We start from the raw sequence: 17,411 nt of genomic DNA on the forward strand, positions 1-17,411 counted from the left end.
TCGTGCTCTGCCTATTGTGGAGGAGAATGAGCTCATCGGGTTGAGTTTGGCTGTATAAAACTGCAAAAACAAGCTTTGCTGGCACACAGACAATGCTCTGTCACAGCTGCTGCCGAGCCCAGCAGAGATCAGCTGCCTTCTAAGGGTCGATGGGGAGGGTGACTGGTGACAACCATGTGTCTTCTGCCATCCGCCGCTTCTCGGGTCTGAAGTCACAAGCCAGGTCGGGGAGGCCCGCTTCATGCCTCTTGTGTGTATAAAAGGTCAGAGACCGATCAGACGAGTGTGTGGGCGGGGCTTCCATGCGAGCGCACATGCCTCTTGTGTGTATAAAAGGTCAGAGACCGATCAGAGCAGCAGATAAAGATACATAAGCTCCTGGCCACAGAATGAACCCTGCCCTTCATATTTATTCAAGAAGACACCACCACCGTTTTGTGCCTGCTGTAAATAATTTACGATGGCGCCGGCAAGCTGCCAGCGCCATCCTGAAAAAGTTACTTAATTAGCTTCAACAGGAAGCTCCAATTGGTAAAATAAAGCAGGCGCTCGGAGCCCCTGCTTTATCTTATCTATTAGAGCTTCCTGTTGAAGCTAATTAAGTAACTATTTGAGGATGGCGCTGGCAGCTTGCCGGCGCCATCGTAAATTAGGCTTGAACTTTTGACCGAGGAATCCGCCGCTCGCGGATTGCGGATTTTCGGTAAATTCGCGAGAGTTCGCGGATCGCGAATTTACCGAAAATCCGCAAAATCCGCGATCGGAGCGGATTTTGCGCTCATGCTTAGTGCTGATCTTGCTGGGGCGTGCGGCTGCTGGGGCCCAGGTGGGCTGCCAGGAAGGCAGGCCTCCCTGGGCCTTGCATGGCCCCTGATTCCTAAGGACCTTGTTCTTCTTTTTGCGCACTGAGAGAACTTTTAGTTTTATTTGCCCCTGAATGGAGGAAATAGTGCAGGCTTAGCAATGCGGCGCTACAGCCCCTTTCAAGAAGGAATCTCGGCAAGAGGGATTCCCCGTGATGAAGGAAACGGCGGGTGCCCACCGCGTTTATTGCTGTCTTAATTGCAGGTGCCCACCCTGCATTATGGTGCCACGTTGAGTGGGTGCCCAGCCCGCAGTATATTTCTTATGAAGAGGTAGCCTACCCCTCATTGCGCCGAAAAAGAGATCACCGCCGCGGCCCAAGTGGAAATTGCCCGCCGACCCGGAAGCAAGGCAAAGTTCACCTGCCTCTGGGCAGGACTGGAAGAAGTGCTGGTGACGGTATGGGGTTCCCATGAGCAGATGGGAGCCCTGATGCGCATAAGGAAGTGAAGGCTGAAGGGAGGACGGGAGCCTACCCAGCCTCCAAGAGCTCCAAATCCGAAGTCTCGGTCCCAGGAGGGGGCCCGGGTGAAGAGGCAGCGTGGCCAAAGGTGAAGACTGCAGCGACAACCAATGGCGGCCCGAATAAAGGGGACAGGCGGACCAAGCAGGCTACGACCAAGTGACATCCCAGACGGGTTCCCGTGGTGAAGAGGGGGCCCTGCGGCAGTCGCAGTGTGACCGGGTGAAGAGAGAGTCCGGTGAGTGAACCAGGTGGGTAGGGGGGTGTGAGTCGAGGCACAAGATCGATGTCTGCCCCCAGAGCTACGGTCACGAACATGTAGTTTCAACGTAACCAGCCTGCTCCCAATGCCTTTTTCCTGTTTCGGGTCGCAATGACGTGTTCGCGTTTGCAATTTCCTGTTTCTGGTCGCAATGACGTGTTTGCGGCGTAGCTTGGCCAGCTATTAAAATCTCGCAGCGCACGCGAAAAGGGAGGAAAACTCATCAGGAAACGCAGAATCATAGTAAGTCAATGCCGCTTCGCGAGATTGTATTTTTGAAGCGCGAACAAGAAAAAAAAAATCTGCCAACTCACGAATTGCGGATTTTTGGCCAATTTCACGCGATTCGCGGATTGCGAAATTGCCAAAAATTCGCAAATTCCGCGAGCAGAACAAATTTTCCACTCATACTTACACAGAGGTGCCCGGGCCATATAGCATTGTTCATCCCAGCTGCCCCGTTTGCAGAGTGCAGCTGCGACGTCGGGCATGTTTGCTTCCAAAGCCCCAGTAAGGCCCCCGAGGGCACAGTTGTGTCAGGGCCTATTATTGATTCACAGCTGCGCCGCACCAACGCGGGCAGTTGCACCGTTTTGCATAAGTGATTCAGAAGTCCCTGGGAGTGAGACAGGAGGCACAGTGGTGCCAGGGCCTTCACAATTCTTCACAGCTGTGCAGCACTTAGTACCAGCAGCAACATTTAGGCTGCAGTTCTTTGGGGGCATTGCGAGAGAGAGGAGTGAGATGCACTCCTGGGCCCTAGCGCAATGGCACACTTTGGATTCCGCTGCATAGGTAGCAGCCCTGACATTCTGGACGCAGGGTGCTTGAGCCCCTTTGAAAAGGCAAGTTGGCCAGGGGGTCAGTGATTTCTCAAATAATAGGAAATGTGATGCTCTACAATGATTCATGTGTTATCAAAAGAGACTAGCTTAAATATGACCAATATTGTTAGGACTCTGATTAGATTTGTCATGGGCACCTCGTTGGTGAGTTCATGAAGCACTCACCCACCAACCTGGTTGGTGGCATGCTTCATCATCGGGGCCCACCCAGTGACACCTAATGTGTCCCGGGTGTGCTGCGACGCCTGATTACAGAGGAGCTGGTATTTTACTGAGAGTGCAGTGTGAGGTGTAAAATGAAGTGTGAGTTAAAACGGCTTGGCGAGAGTCCCAGTACCAGAGGGTAAATAACATTTTAATAACTGGGCCCCCGTCAGCGGTTAAAATAGGGCTTGGGGATGTTTAAGGGAGGCGGGTTACTACCTCCTACATCCATCGGTTGGTCGTCATGTTTCAGCCAGTGCCTTAAACTAAATCTGGCTTTCCTCAGGACCTTTTTAGAATAGAGTGTAGTGCAGGTTAAAAAGGAGTGTAATCCAGGCTATGTGTTACACCCACTAAGGTGTTTCTGTAAGTGTGAGAGGGGGGGATTCCCTTCTCATATATGCCTGTACCGACAACATTGAAGACATAGACAAAACATGTAAGAAGAGGAGAGTCAAATAGGCGTCTTCGCCACATAGTCATATACATAGAGTGCCAAATCTACAGTGCTCAGTGGGTAGACTACAGTCGGCAAAAGTGTAATGGCACTGGTGGTACTATTATTGTGATTATCGCAAATAATTGGGGGTGGTGTCGCTAAAACACAGGTATCACACATATGCATGAGATACAAAGTGTGATGGGGCATAAATAAACACTCTTACGCTTAGATTTTGCAGCCAATGCTTCCAGGAGTGAAGCAGTAAGGGGTTGACCCTGTAGGGAAATAATGTGGCCACTGGGAGTTAGAGACCTGTAAGGAGGGAAAAGCGCTTACCCAGAGATTGTTGCTTGGAGGTTGTTATACTCACAGCTTTTCTGGTCAGAGCCTGCCTTGTACCTGTTGCACCGTCCTCGTACTCCGGTAGAAAGAGCTGGAGTTTCTTGTTCGTTTTTATATGCTTGCTAATTGGTTAACTATCTGCACCTGTAGCTGGGAGTAAGAGAAGAAAGACTACCCCAGGTGTGTTCCTAGCTGTCTGCTCATGGGCGGTGGAAAGACACTAGTCTCTTGCACATGAGCGGTGCTGCTTGTGTCTATTGCGCATGAGCGGGGGTGAGACACTAGTTGGTGGAAAGACACTAGTCTCTAGCACATGCGCGGTGCTGCTTGTGTCTATTGCGCATGAGCGGGGGTGAGACACTAGTTATTAGTGCTGTTGCGCGGTAGAGTATGTGTTGTGTTGAAGTCTGCAATCTGCCACTATCAATAGTGTGGGCATGGGATTAAAGGAGGTGCATTTAGCATGTGACTGAGTTCCAAGGGATCGCATCGTTCAGGCCATTGATGTGTGAGGAAAGGCGATAGATCCAACGCTGTTCTTTGCTCATCAGTCTTCTTTCATTGTCTAATGCCTGCTCAGGGATTTGTTCGATGACTGTCCATGTGAGGTCATTGGGTGTATGGCCATGGGTGATGAAGTGGTTGGTTAATTTACTGATGTTTTTCTTACACCTAATGGTGCTTCTGTGCTCAGTGACCCTAGTGCGTATTTTGCGGGTGGTCATGCCGATATAGCGGAGACCACAGGAGCAGGTGAGAAGGTAAATCACATTACGCGAATTGCAGTTGGTGTGGCTGCGTTGTGTCCACACCTTGTTAGGTTCTAGGGTTAGAGTTTTGGTGTGGGTGGTTAGGTGACACACACTGCAATCATTGCAGGGGTAGTGTCCAGTTACTTTTGGTAGGCCCCATGCATTTAGAATGGTGTTCTGTTCTTGTGTGTTATGCGTTTTGGGACGGGTGTTAACTAGTTTGGTCCTTCAAGTTATTGCTTCTCTTGTAAGCAAAACGCGGTATGTCCCACTGCCTCTGGCCAGTATTCAAGATCTTCCAGTTCTTCTTAATGAGTTTGGCTACCTCATTGGAGGCTGTGTTGTATGTAGTGACGCAGGTGATAGGTTGTTCCTGCTCCTCTTTAGCTGTGGTTTCAAGGAGGGCCTCTCTATTCTGGTTCCTGGCCCTCTTCCTGGTTTTGGAGATGATGGCTGGTGGGTAGCCCAGGCCTCCAGTTTCTTGGATAGTTCAGCGGACTGTTTTTTATAGTCTGCTATATCACTGCAATTCCTGCGTATACGTAAGAATTGCCCGAAGGGAAGGTTCTCCCGTAGCGGGCGTGGGTGGAAGCTTGTGAAGTGGAGTAAAGAGTTTCTGGCCGTGGGTTTATAGTAGGTTGTCGTGGTGAGTCTGCCATCTTTGACTGTTATATTTAGGTCCAGGAAAGCAAGTTGATTTGCACTGATAGTGCTGGTGAACTTCAAGTATGGGTCCCTGCCGTTGAGCCAGATGAGGAATTAATCCAGGGTTGTTTGTGGACCCTCCCATATCAAAAGGATGTCGTCAATATAACGGCGCCATGCAAGGATGTGGTTGGCATAGGGGTTTGTGCTGTCAGCAATGTGCGTGCGTTCGAATTGGTGGACGTAAAGACCTGCTACGCTTGGGGCGAAAACACTGCCCATGGATGTTCCATTGGTCTGGAGGTAGAGGGTTCCCTCATATTCAAAGTAATTTTCCTTTAGTGCCAGTGTGGCGCATTGGAGGATGAATTCTCTGGGGGTGTGGTAGGGCCACGGTGACTCCCTGAGGATGTCCCTGAGTACTTTTATTGTGGCTTCTTGGGGTAGGCTGGTATAGAGGCTCTCAATATCCAGCCCTACAAGAAGTTGGATCTCAGTGTTAAACTCCATGTTGTTGATCACTTGTAGTAAGTGTTTCGTGTCCTTGATATAGCTGGGCGTTTGTTGCACTAGCGGATTGAGAAAAAAGTCACAGTAGCGTGACAGGGGCTCTAAGAGCGAATTGATACCAGGCACTATGGGTCTGCCTGGTGGGGGGATTTTGCCCTTGTGTACCTTGGGTACAGTGTAGAAGTATGGTATTTTGACTTTCTGGGGGCAGAGGTACTCTGCTTCTTGCTTAGAAATATGTTCAGCATCGCAGGCATTCTTTATTAGTGTCTGGATAGTGTTCTGAAGAGTGACAGTGGGATCTTGTTCCAATCTTTTGTAGTTTCTGGTGTCGCCTAACAGTCTGCGGCACTCCATGTCGTAATCTTTTTTGTCTAGAATGACAATACCTCCCCCTTTGTCAGCTGGTTTAATTATGATTGAAGGATTGGTTTTGAGACGTTGGATGATGTCTCTTTCATCTTTGGATAGGTTGTTGAAATGATCAGTTGGACTAAGATTTTCAACGTCGTTGTATACTGCCAACTCAAAAGTGCTGATCCCAGGGGGCACTGTGGAAGGTGGCGGGTTGAAGGTGGATTTAGTCCTTAGGCCTGTGACATTTGGGTTCTCATTGGTAGGTTTGTTGTCCATTGTCGATTTCTCAAAAAAGGCCTTGAGTTTGAGCTTACGGAAGAACTCAGCCAGTTCCACGTGTAATTTGAATTTGTCAAGCCTGGATGTCAACCCTTACCACTTCACTCCTGGAAGCATTGGCTGCAAAATCTAAGCGCAAGAGTGTTTACTTATGCCCCATCACACTTTGTATCTCGTGCATATGTTTGATACCCGTGTTTTAGTGACACCACCCCCAATTATTTGCGATAATCACAATAATGGTACCACCAGTGCCATTACACTTTTGCCGACTGTAGTCTACCCACTGAGCACTGTAGATTCGGCACTCTATGTATATGACTATGTGGCGAAGACGCCTATTTGACTCTCCTCTTCTTACATGTTTTGTCTATGTCTTCAATGTTGTCAGTACAGGCATATATGAGAAGGGAATCCCCCCCCCCTCTCACACTTAGAGAAACACCGTAGTGAGTGTAACACATAGCCTGGATTACACTCCTTTTTAACCTGCAGTACACTCTATTTTAAAAAGGTCCTGAGGAAAGCCAGATTTAGTTTAAGGCACTGGCTGAAACATGTCGACCAACTGATGGATGTAGGAGGTAGTAACCCGCCTCCCTTAAACATCCCCAAGCCTTATTTTAACCGCTGACGGGGGCCCAGTTATTAAAATTTAATTTACCCTCGGGTACTGGGACCCTCGCCAAGCCGTTTTAACTCACACTTCATTTTACACCTCACACTGCACTCTCAGTAAAATACCAGCTCCGCTGTAATCAGGCGTCGCAGCACATCCGGGACACATTAGGTGTCACTGGGTGGGCCCGATGATGAAGCATGCCACCAACCAGGTTGGTGGGTGAGGGCTTCATGAACTCACCAACGAGGTGCCCATGACAAATCTAATCAGAGTCCTAACAATATTGGTCATATTTAAGCTAGTCTCTTTTGATAACACATATGAACTACGGGGACTCGGACTAGCTTTCTAGTCCTCTCTCTCTCTCTTGATACGCGCCTACAATGATTCATGCCTTTAAATGCGTTTGGGGATGAGATTATGTGCGTAATGTGTTTATGGTAGTGAGATTATTTCCTACTGTGAGTATACCCCTAATGTGAGTCATGCTTAGGAAGTTAGGGTCTAAGATGTTAGACTGATGAGGTTGGCGTACAATGGATTTGGCGCCTAATGTGATACTGTGCATAATGTGGTTTATGTTACAGGCTGATGCTGAGTACAGTGGTTACCAGTGATTACTGGTTGTACGTTTATGATATGTCTTACTTATACCAATTTTACTTTGTGATGGTTCTGACAGTGGTCCAGTGGGCCCTGCCAGGTGTAAATAATCCCCTATAAATATGACCTAGTGCCAGGTGGCACGATGTATATTATGTGATTACTATTCTAATGAGTTCTGAGAATACAAAGGCTATTTGTGATATAACCTTGTGTGGAGTTTCTTTTGTGGTGTGCATAGTGTGTTGCTGCTGTGTGCGTGTGTTGCGCAAATGCTTTACACAATGCCTCTGGGATAAACCTGGCTGCTCGTGCCAAGCTATCAAGGGTTTGAGCAGGGGTTATCTTTGGCGTGTAACTCCCTTGACCTGACTAGAGTGGTGGTCTTCGCCAGGCTTTGGCACAAGCCTTAGCCAACCAGGGATCCCATTTCTAACAGCTACCCTGCTCTTGCTCTTACTATTTCTTTTCCCATTTTAGTACCCTCCGCTGGTACGGCAAAATTATTTTGAAATGAGCCGCAATGAATCATAAAGGAATGGAAAAATAAAAAGAAAGAAGTTAAAAAATGACATTATTGTCACTTAAAGACCCAAACTATTAGACAAAAACCACCTAATTTACCATTAATACCAAACATATATACGTATAAAAAATTAAACAATCATTAGCAAAAAATCTAGATCTGTACGGTTTACACATGGAAGTGACTTTTCATCGATTGTGAAGTCTATATTATGTGGAGTAATGTCAAAAAGAGTCGATGTTTGAAGGATGAGTTAGAACATGATTGTGTGTGTGACTGGGTGAGAGAATATCTGAGTAGTAAAATAAGTTTATAATTACATTATTCAATGGGTGAATGAGTGCATTATTTGACGGAGACAGGTAACACCAATATTTATCAGACATCAGAGGCTGTATTAAGCATAAGGTGCACTTGACCTGTTTGCGCCACAGACTATCACATTTACTCATAGATACAGAATGAGTAAACATCTTTGATAAATGAGCCCCTTCTCTGACATGTCAGTATTGATAGCAGGCCAACTGCTTTAAACTGTCTGTGCAAGGTGTAGTGACAGGTACCTGCAGGTACATGCACATGGGTTAATGGTGACTTTCCACATACCAACAAAATTCTTAGCTGCAAGGTGACCCATTGAGATGTGTGACACCTAGAGCTAATCCTGACGTTTTACCCAGATGCACTTTACTGCTGAAGTTTTCGAACCCATATCACATTAGCAGCAAACTTTCAAGTCTATACTACAAAGTGATGCCTGTAAAAACGTCAGGACTGGCTTAAAGTAGTCAGGCAAAAAGTGCAGAGAAGCAGAGGCAATCATGCTTAAAACTCCAACTTTCTGTTGTCTTAGAATGCAGGGCTACAAATTAATCTTGTGTAATTCAAATACAATTTTTAAGGTTTCACAAGGTTACTATGCTGTTGGCAGGATTGCCCACCTCTAAAATGTCATTATATTCAGTCAGAATTAGCTGGATGTTCCTTAACTGTGTTGATTAATTTGTTTATTAAAACATTTCAGTATAGCACTCCTGCTTTAAAGATCCATTATTAGACCTGTGAACCAGACAGAGTCCTATCAGAGTGAACCTGAGAGGTAATGAGAAATGAAAGAGGGTACTGAGATGTGAGTATGAGCGAGACTAAAAAAGACAGACTTAGTATGCTCAAAACAGGCTTTGCATAAGTCCATTGGACATACTACCAATGGAAAGACACTGCTTGTCATGCATTACATCTCCTTTAAATTGAAGATGTGTTTTATACCAATCACTGCAAATAGTAACATTTTATAAACACTGGACAATCAGTTCTATTTTTTGGGTAATGCAGCTCAATAATGAAAGATTTCAAAATAATTGAAAATTCTGGGAAAACATTAAATAAATCATCACAAAATAAAACCTAAAAAAAGGACAGCATCGATTTCATGAGTATTGTACATAAGGATGTGTTGGTCTTGGCACTCATAAGAGTTGTGGCTGCCAATTAGATGTAGGTTATTATCAGAAAGTGTTACAACAACTTTCTGAGGTATGCTTTTGGTAACATAGTGCTTTAGTGCAAGAATACTGAGAGACTTTTTTAGCACCAAAAATAATCTCACCTCTCATAAATTTGATTTGAGGGATTACTTGGTAATATCTAGCACCAGGTTATTGTTTGCCACAAGCTCAAGTTGACAAAGACAGACTCCTTCCAGCTAGGGACCCATTCAGCGTTTAATGGACATGCTATGTTAGGAGTGATTCAGCCTTTTTGAATTAATCAAAGGATCTGCTCAATAAATACTTTTTATTCGTTTTCCCCATTCCTTGATATCAGTTCTGCCTCCCTCAGTCTGTATTCACTTAGCCTATTAATTCTTTCTTGCCAGCATTAGTCATGTTCATTTGGCATTTTACTTTTCCCATGTTAAAGTCCATGCTTTTTCTGCTAACAGTTATGCACTAAAGTAATTTGACTCTATCACTTTGTGATTGACTGATGATGTCCTGGTGACACTTGCTTATTTTTCGGTAAACAGCGTTTACAACGCAACTTTTACCACGCACTACCTTTACCACGCAACTTTTACAATGCAATTCGTTACAACGAATTGCGCTGGGGGGCGCTGTAGGATAGGTAATAGTTTAATTTACTATCCGAAACCTTCCCTACTATCCACAGGGACTGGTGTTGGAATAGTAAATTAAACTATTCACAATCCAGCGCCCCCCAACGCAAGTCGCGACTTGTAACGACTTGCGTTCTAAAACCTGCGTTGTAAAGGCATGCGTGGATAAGCATGCGTTGTAACGACATACATCCTTATTTTTCTTATGTGTCAAGTCCAATAACTCCGCCTTCCGGACTGCAAGTTTCTAACTTCTTGAGATGATTTCAAATGTGTACGATGGCCACACCATCCTTTCCCCTTCCCAAACGACTTTGTATGGTGTGGTACAGTGATTTCTGGGTCCCATCATCAGACTTCCCATCAGATACAGGGGCCATGATGTACTGTATTTTTTACTGTCAGACTGATCTTTACTCCTTTTGATTAGGCACAAAACCTCCACTGAATCAACACTGACAATATAATTTCTGACCACTGTAATAGACTTATGAACTTTACTTTTTTCTTCTCTTTGTTGATAATGAAGCTGCAAAATAGATTCACATCTCCTTTTCAATTTTTGCACATTTCCATTGGACTAAGCTGATAAGTTAAACATCTCAAATTGTCAGAGGTATGGTCAGTGGTGCCTCGTCCTCAAAACATTTGTGCTGCACCATCGGCCCTACTCAGGACCTCCATCTTTGTTTCAAACTCATCTAGTCTCTTGCCGGGTCCTTTTCTTTTACACAGCCCTTAGTTCTTCTATATCCTCTCACCAAAATGTCAATCAACTTTAAATGTGCCAGTATATTTCCCTCTCCCTTGTACAGAGATCCCATAATTTTGCATTCACAATCTTCATTACAGCCATTCCCCAGTGTCCCCTCCACCACACCAGTTGTCGGGATTATCATCTGTGGGCATTGGTGCAGGTAACCGTGAGAAGGATGGGCATATTTGTACTCAGTTGATTGGTCTTCAATTGGCTATGAAGAAATTTAGTAGCACTATAGAGACAGGAGGAGAAATGTTGGTCATGTATGAAAATGAAAACACATTTTAAAACTGCAACTGGCAAGCAGGGCAGATGGAGCAGCAAGGTGGGACAAGTGTTTGTCATGACTATTGCCTAATGTAACAACTGAATTGAAATTGGTATATGTGTACAGTGTAAAACTTGATCAAATGCATTGGAGCACGTGAAGAAGCACATAAAATCCTTGGAGCATCAAGAGTATTTCAAATCTTACAGGTATTAAAAACATTAAAACAGTAGGCCTTGCCGGTATCATCATTAATGTTGCAAGGTGTATAAAAGCATTGTATATTGACTCATGCAATAACAAGTTGTCAGTTAATGGCAGTGAGAAAGTGCTCCTTCTTGTGTGGCCTTCCTAAATACTTTTTTTAAGTGTTACTGTTAATGTTATTATCTTAGACAGATTATGCGTTGCTTTCCTGAAAGACGTGATTATTCCCCACTGTACTGTTAGTGTAGAAGGAGCAAATCCTTTTATAGATCTGTCGCTTAAGAACTCCAAAGTTAAATCAGAACCCTTATTCATACTCGACAACTGTAAAGACTTTCAATGATTGCTATCTGTTCATAAATTAAAGTCATTTCTGGAAACCTGAATATTGAAGACCATTCTATGTAGCAACCTAGCTCATGCAACATCATCTTCTAAATGTAGCCATTAGTTTCAGTTGGCTCAATTCACGGAGTGACAGAAATGAAATTGACGAGAATTAAAGGGAATCATGACTTCCTGGGCCAGAATAGGGAATCAGGATTGCCATCAAATCGTCCCTCTGAATGCTCTAAAGCATTTGCAGGAGGAGAGGAACTGGAGGCAAAGTGTATAGAAAGCCCTGTGGCCATGGAATTGTCAGAGCATACTGCCCCATGCTGCTTACACCACTTACGAGAGATGGTGGAGAAAAATGTGGAATGGGGACGCAAATATATCCGTGCTTGGTAGACCACATCCATTCACTTCCAATTGAAAAGCTAGATTGGTGAGGTGAAAGTTGGCTGCTGAGACTGTCCGCTTCATTGTCTCTTCCTGGTATATACTTTGCCTTTATCAACACCATATTCTCCTCTGACCTAACACAGATCCTCTGTCTAGTCTTCCTATGGATTGACTCCTTGTCCCCCTTGCCTGACTATGTAAGACTTAGCTAGTTGATTGTCTGTCCTCACCAGAACTAAGTTGTTGGTTACATTTCCTGCAAAGCCCTGTAAAGTATTTAAGACTTTTTGATGTTTCTCTCCAGTTGGAGGACTTGACCCTTTCTGACTAGGAACAATATTCATGAATTGACTTGTCTCCCTGTGTATCAACCACACCCCCACAGACTGTTTTGAGAATTCTAGTTAGAGGCTTTTGCTCTCATACCTCCTTCTGCAGGTTTTCTGGAATGAACCACCACTGGAGATCATGTGCAGTCTCCCCAGGTCCTTCTCACAGGTCACAGATGCCAAGTGCATTAGTTTCAGTCCACATTCTACACTTCCAGAAGTCAAACAGTGTTATGAGAATGGCTGGCTGTGGGTTCAGCTTTATAGGGTCTCCAGCATATGGGTGGGGGACACCTTAAGACACTACTAGTTCTTCTATGACCAATGGAGTAAAGGTTCCTAAGCCTTGACCTACCACCTTTTGCAACAGTTCCTATTTGCTTAACTGCAAACAGGCCAAAGGTGTGGTGTGTCAGAGCAAATCCTAGATGATGAAGGTCTTCAGCCACATTAAACTTGGGTTATGAGACTGCAGGTGTGAGTGGTAAGAGTACTATGGTAATCCTGGTGTCCTCCAACATCTAATACTAAAATCCAGTTTGAAGCAGGCACTGTACACACAACAAACCTATGAGACAGAGACAAGGGAATAATATGTACTATACCCTGAGTAAGATGTCAGTGGGTTGATATTAATATACCTCTTGAACTAGGATGGGATGTGTTTAGAACCGCAGATCAAGGGTGAGTTACTTGAACAACTATGTGTAAATGAGAAACGTATATAGAATAGGAGGTGTTATACTTTGGTGCATATTATATTTGTGTACATTGTTTGGAACATTGGTACTTTATATCTCTCGTAACCGGTTGTCATAGTTCTGCCATTTTTATCAAGAGAAGAGTAATGTTAAGCCTGCCGATTTGACCAGTCTAAGATGGCGCCTAACATTTACATTACTCGTTTACCAGTATTCTTGACTTCATTTTATAATTATAAGGATCACGCAAACTTGTTCCTTAATCAAGAGATGAGTGATCAGTCTATCTCCTCCTGGATGGCAGCATTAATAGCCTGCATTGATAATAACAGTAAGATGACTGGTCATACTTATCACTCTAAGATGGCGCTCGACTTTACCCTAATTGGCCGTGTAAATCTGTGGTTCATGTTCACACCGGAAACGCAATATTAGGAAGCAGGATATTGAACTCGGAACCTGTATTCAGGCCGAGGGTGTGTTACACTGCGGAAGCTGAAGATACTCTCGGTAAGGGAGCAAAGAGATTTTGGAGTAAAAGGGTATTAGAGGTATCGGCATGGAGAACCAGATGGGATAATCACTCTCATATATGTTTTAACCCGTTAGGCATCAAAACCTGGCATTGGGAGGAAGTTATTAGCTCCCCCGCACAGCAACAGTCAATTGTGAGAAGGGGAACGCGAGAAGTACCAGATACGATACATTCACTTGTGGGTGAGTGGTTTGAAGTTAGAATCCACTGAGATAATAATTTAAACTATGAAACATTACACGTATTAGAAAAATTAGGAGTCGGTTAATTTGCGATTATTGTTTTGGTGATTTAGATACCTGGTTGGGAATTGCAGTTTACAGAAATTATAAGAACAGTTAATCGTTTGGAGCATAACAGCAGGCTGGTTCAACTCCTGGTTGTACACGATAGCAGGAGGTAAGCCAAAAGACATAGCTGAGTTTTTTTGTGATATTGCAATCTTGATGTGAGGTTTACTCGGTCTGATATCAACATCATGCTGAAATCTTGTGCTCTCTTTTTGACAAAATAGGGTTCCTGGTGTTTGTGCCTAGAAGGTACAGTCTGTAATTTGATTGTAGTAGCATGTGGGTTAATCACAGGTGGATCATTGTACATGTAATACAAGGGTGCACCATTTGGAAAATTTGAAGTGACTATTCTCACCAACACAGATTTATTGACATAATCAGAGAGTCAGATGCTGGTTTTGGCAACATAAGATAGCTATTAGTATGTATAACATGTTACATAACATGCTAAAGAAATGTAATGATCTCAAGAGCTTGAAGTTGAGTTTGAAAGGAGATGTTTTCATTTTTATAAAATGTTTGCTGGAACCTATAGGAGGTGGTGGTTGAAGGTGTCACAATTGAGTACCTATATATAATAATAAAAACTGTGATCAAGGTCATCTGCCCGAAATGCGTCAGTTTTTGCTTTCTGCTTAGCTGCTCAATAAATCTATAGCCTCAGATTGGATTCGTGGAGTCATCTGTTTCTGCCCTGGGGACCCGGGACTGCAGTTTGGCTTTTCTTGCTTTCAAGATATATATATATATATATATATATATATATATATATATATATATATATATATATATATATATAATTAATGACTAATATAGACTTTAACATAGCTAGTCACCAACTTATGTAGTAGTTTACACAACAAGAGATAGAGTGATACAGGTATTCACACAGTTTATTCACTATCCCATATATTTAGTGAGACACTTTAAATTAGTCACTTAAACGGTCGATCACATTGCTACTAAATCCTCCATTCAGGCACTTATACATCCACTCAGTCTCCAAGGTAGATTGATATATATATATATATATATTCACTGAAAAAACCATAGGTTTTACACACGTTATAGTTAGGAATTATCATTTAAAAAACCTTGCAAATTCACTGAAAAAACCATAGGTTTCACACACGTTATAGTTAGGAATTAACATTTAAAAAACCTTGCAAATTCATTAAAAAAACCATAGGTTTCACACATGTTATAGTTAGCTGGACATTTCACGCATACAAAATCATTGAAATTCCCCCGTTATAGTCAGTTCAGCTAACTATAACTCGCGCCCCCGCAATGCACTGCTGATGACATCACATATTACATCCCTCATGACATGGTCAGTGACATCACTCATGACATCACTGATGACTTCCCAAATGACATCACTGATGACATCACTGATGACACCATCATTGTGAAAGAGTGGCAGACCTCCTCTCAGCGTAATATAACCTTTGATACACACATTCAGAAATAGAAACTAAAATTTTCAAAAAAATGGAGATACCAATACCAGTTACAAAAACCTATTCAGTAATTCCACCATCTATATACACATCCACTCATTCACCAACAGTGCTATATAGTCACTCATACATGTACTCACTCATCATATGTACTGATACACCTATACATCCTATTACACTCCGACAGTCATCCATAGAGTTACTCACACACATACTCACACATGCAAATAAACTATCAAACATCCATTTATTTGCATATACAGCTATACACACACTACCACACTTACTTCTACGGAAACTTACACATACTTACTCTCTTAAACAATCACTTATAGAAACACATACTTATTTAAACAGGAACTCTTCCAATCTCTCACTCTCACATATACTCACTTATATACATCAATACTCACATATACTAGATTAAAACATATGTAGTTACTCATAAAGATACTATTGAGACAGTCATTCACTCAGTAACACACCCATATACACACTCATCCACCCATACAGTCCTCCACACATGCTGTCTTCAAAACACATACAAACAGTGAGTCAGTCATTCATTCATTTATGCGCTAAGTAATACCCCCACCAAACCATACGAACACTCATGCTGATACTAAAAAAATCAACTAATAAGCCATATACACACTCATATAGCTACTCACCAACCCATGCAGCCACTTATACACAAAGTGAGACACTGATACATACATTTAAATGTTTAAACATTACTCGCTAATATATGTATTCACTAAGATACACTTAATAAGTCAGTTAACCAATCAAATTTTCAAAAAAACCATTCATTTAGACACTTATTTACCCATTTATTCTTCCATCGACCTTTAGATATACATATATAAAACATATTTATTTTTCAGAAAGACACACATTCACGGGATGGATGTCATCAGTGATGTCATTTGAGATGTCATCAGTGATGTCATGAGTGATGTCACTGACCATGTCATGAGTGATGTAATATGTGACGTCATCAGCAGTGCATTGCAGGCACGCGAGTTATAGTTAGCTGAACTAACTATAACGGGGGAATTTCAATGGTTTTGTATGAGTGAAATGTCCAGCTAACTATAACTTGTGTGAAACCTATGGTTTTTTCAATGAATTTGCAAGGTTTTTTTAAATGCTAATTCCTAACTATAATGTGTGTGAAACCTATGCTTTTTTCAGTGAATTTGCAAGGTTTTTTAAATGCTAATTCCTAACTGTAACATGTGTGAAACCTATGGTTTTTTCAGTGAATATATATTACCTACTGGCGATAGCCAGTGGGTATATATAGTTAGGATTTTTTCTCTATGGGATTTCTGAAAATTCTATGTCTAATAACTTTGGCGTTTGTGGACGGAATTGGCTGAAATTTTCAGGAAAATGGCACATTTTGTTTCTGAGCAGCCCCTGAAAATGTGGGGGGGTTTCGTCAAAGGGGGGCCGAGAAAAAAGGGAGGTCCCAAAACGCGTTTTTCCCATTCATTTTTCCATAGGGCGGTTGGACTCACTTTTAGCTCGAACGGCTGAATAGATTTACATGAAACTTGGCAAAATTGTAGATATGGTTTGCCCGACGTGCCTTTGCTATGTCTCAATATATGTGCTCCAGTGGATTTTGAGAAATGAACGTTTAAAAAAATATATATATCTGTGACAGCGCTCCGGTTAGCGCCCCGGTTCGCGTACCTGACGCGTAACGGAACTTCGCGAAGCGAAGCTGATTGGATCTCCGGTGTCTGTCAACATTCTAAACAGTCCGGAGCGGCCGCCAACCTGGCCTGACTGCGCTTAACCACCCCATTTTCCACCTATAAACAAACCCTTTGGGTTCCTGTATTTGTTCCTCCTGTTATAGGTAATTTACCTCCTCGAACAGCCCCACGGGAACGGACTGCGGGGCCCTCCAGGGTTGTATTGTAGGGTAAGCTCTAATCCAGTCATGCATTATTTATTGTTGTGATAACCTCTTCTTCTTCTTTTTTATTGTTATTGGTTTAATCCTTCATTACACTGCCATAATTTTTATGAATGGACATGCTACTTTAACCATGCCTATCACTGTGTAATTGGGGGTACAGACCTCATAGACCATTGTTGTATGGGTTATGGAGCACTTTCTTGGATCCTAGGTTTAGTAGGAATTGTATCCACCTAATGTTAAAGTGGTATTCCTTTACATATTTCTTCTAGGTTCCCCCTTAGAGTAGGACCTGTTGGCTTGCTCCTTGATTGACCCAGTGAGGTTGTATCTTTTTACTTTTTTACCTTATTTTCTC

The sequence above is a fragment of the Lissotriton helveticus genome, chromosome 5_1, assembly GCF_964261635.1.
Source record: "Lissotriton helveticus chromosome 5_1, aLisHel1.1, whole genome shotgun sequence".
Lineage (NCBI taxonomy): Eukaryota > Metazoa > Chordata > Amphibia > Caudata > Salamandridae > Lissotriton > Lissotriton helveticus.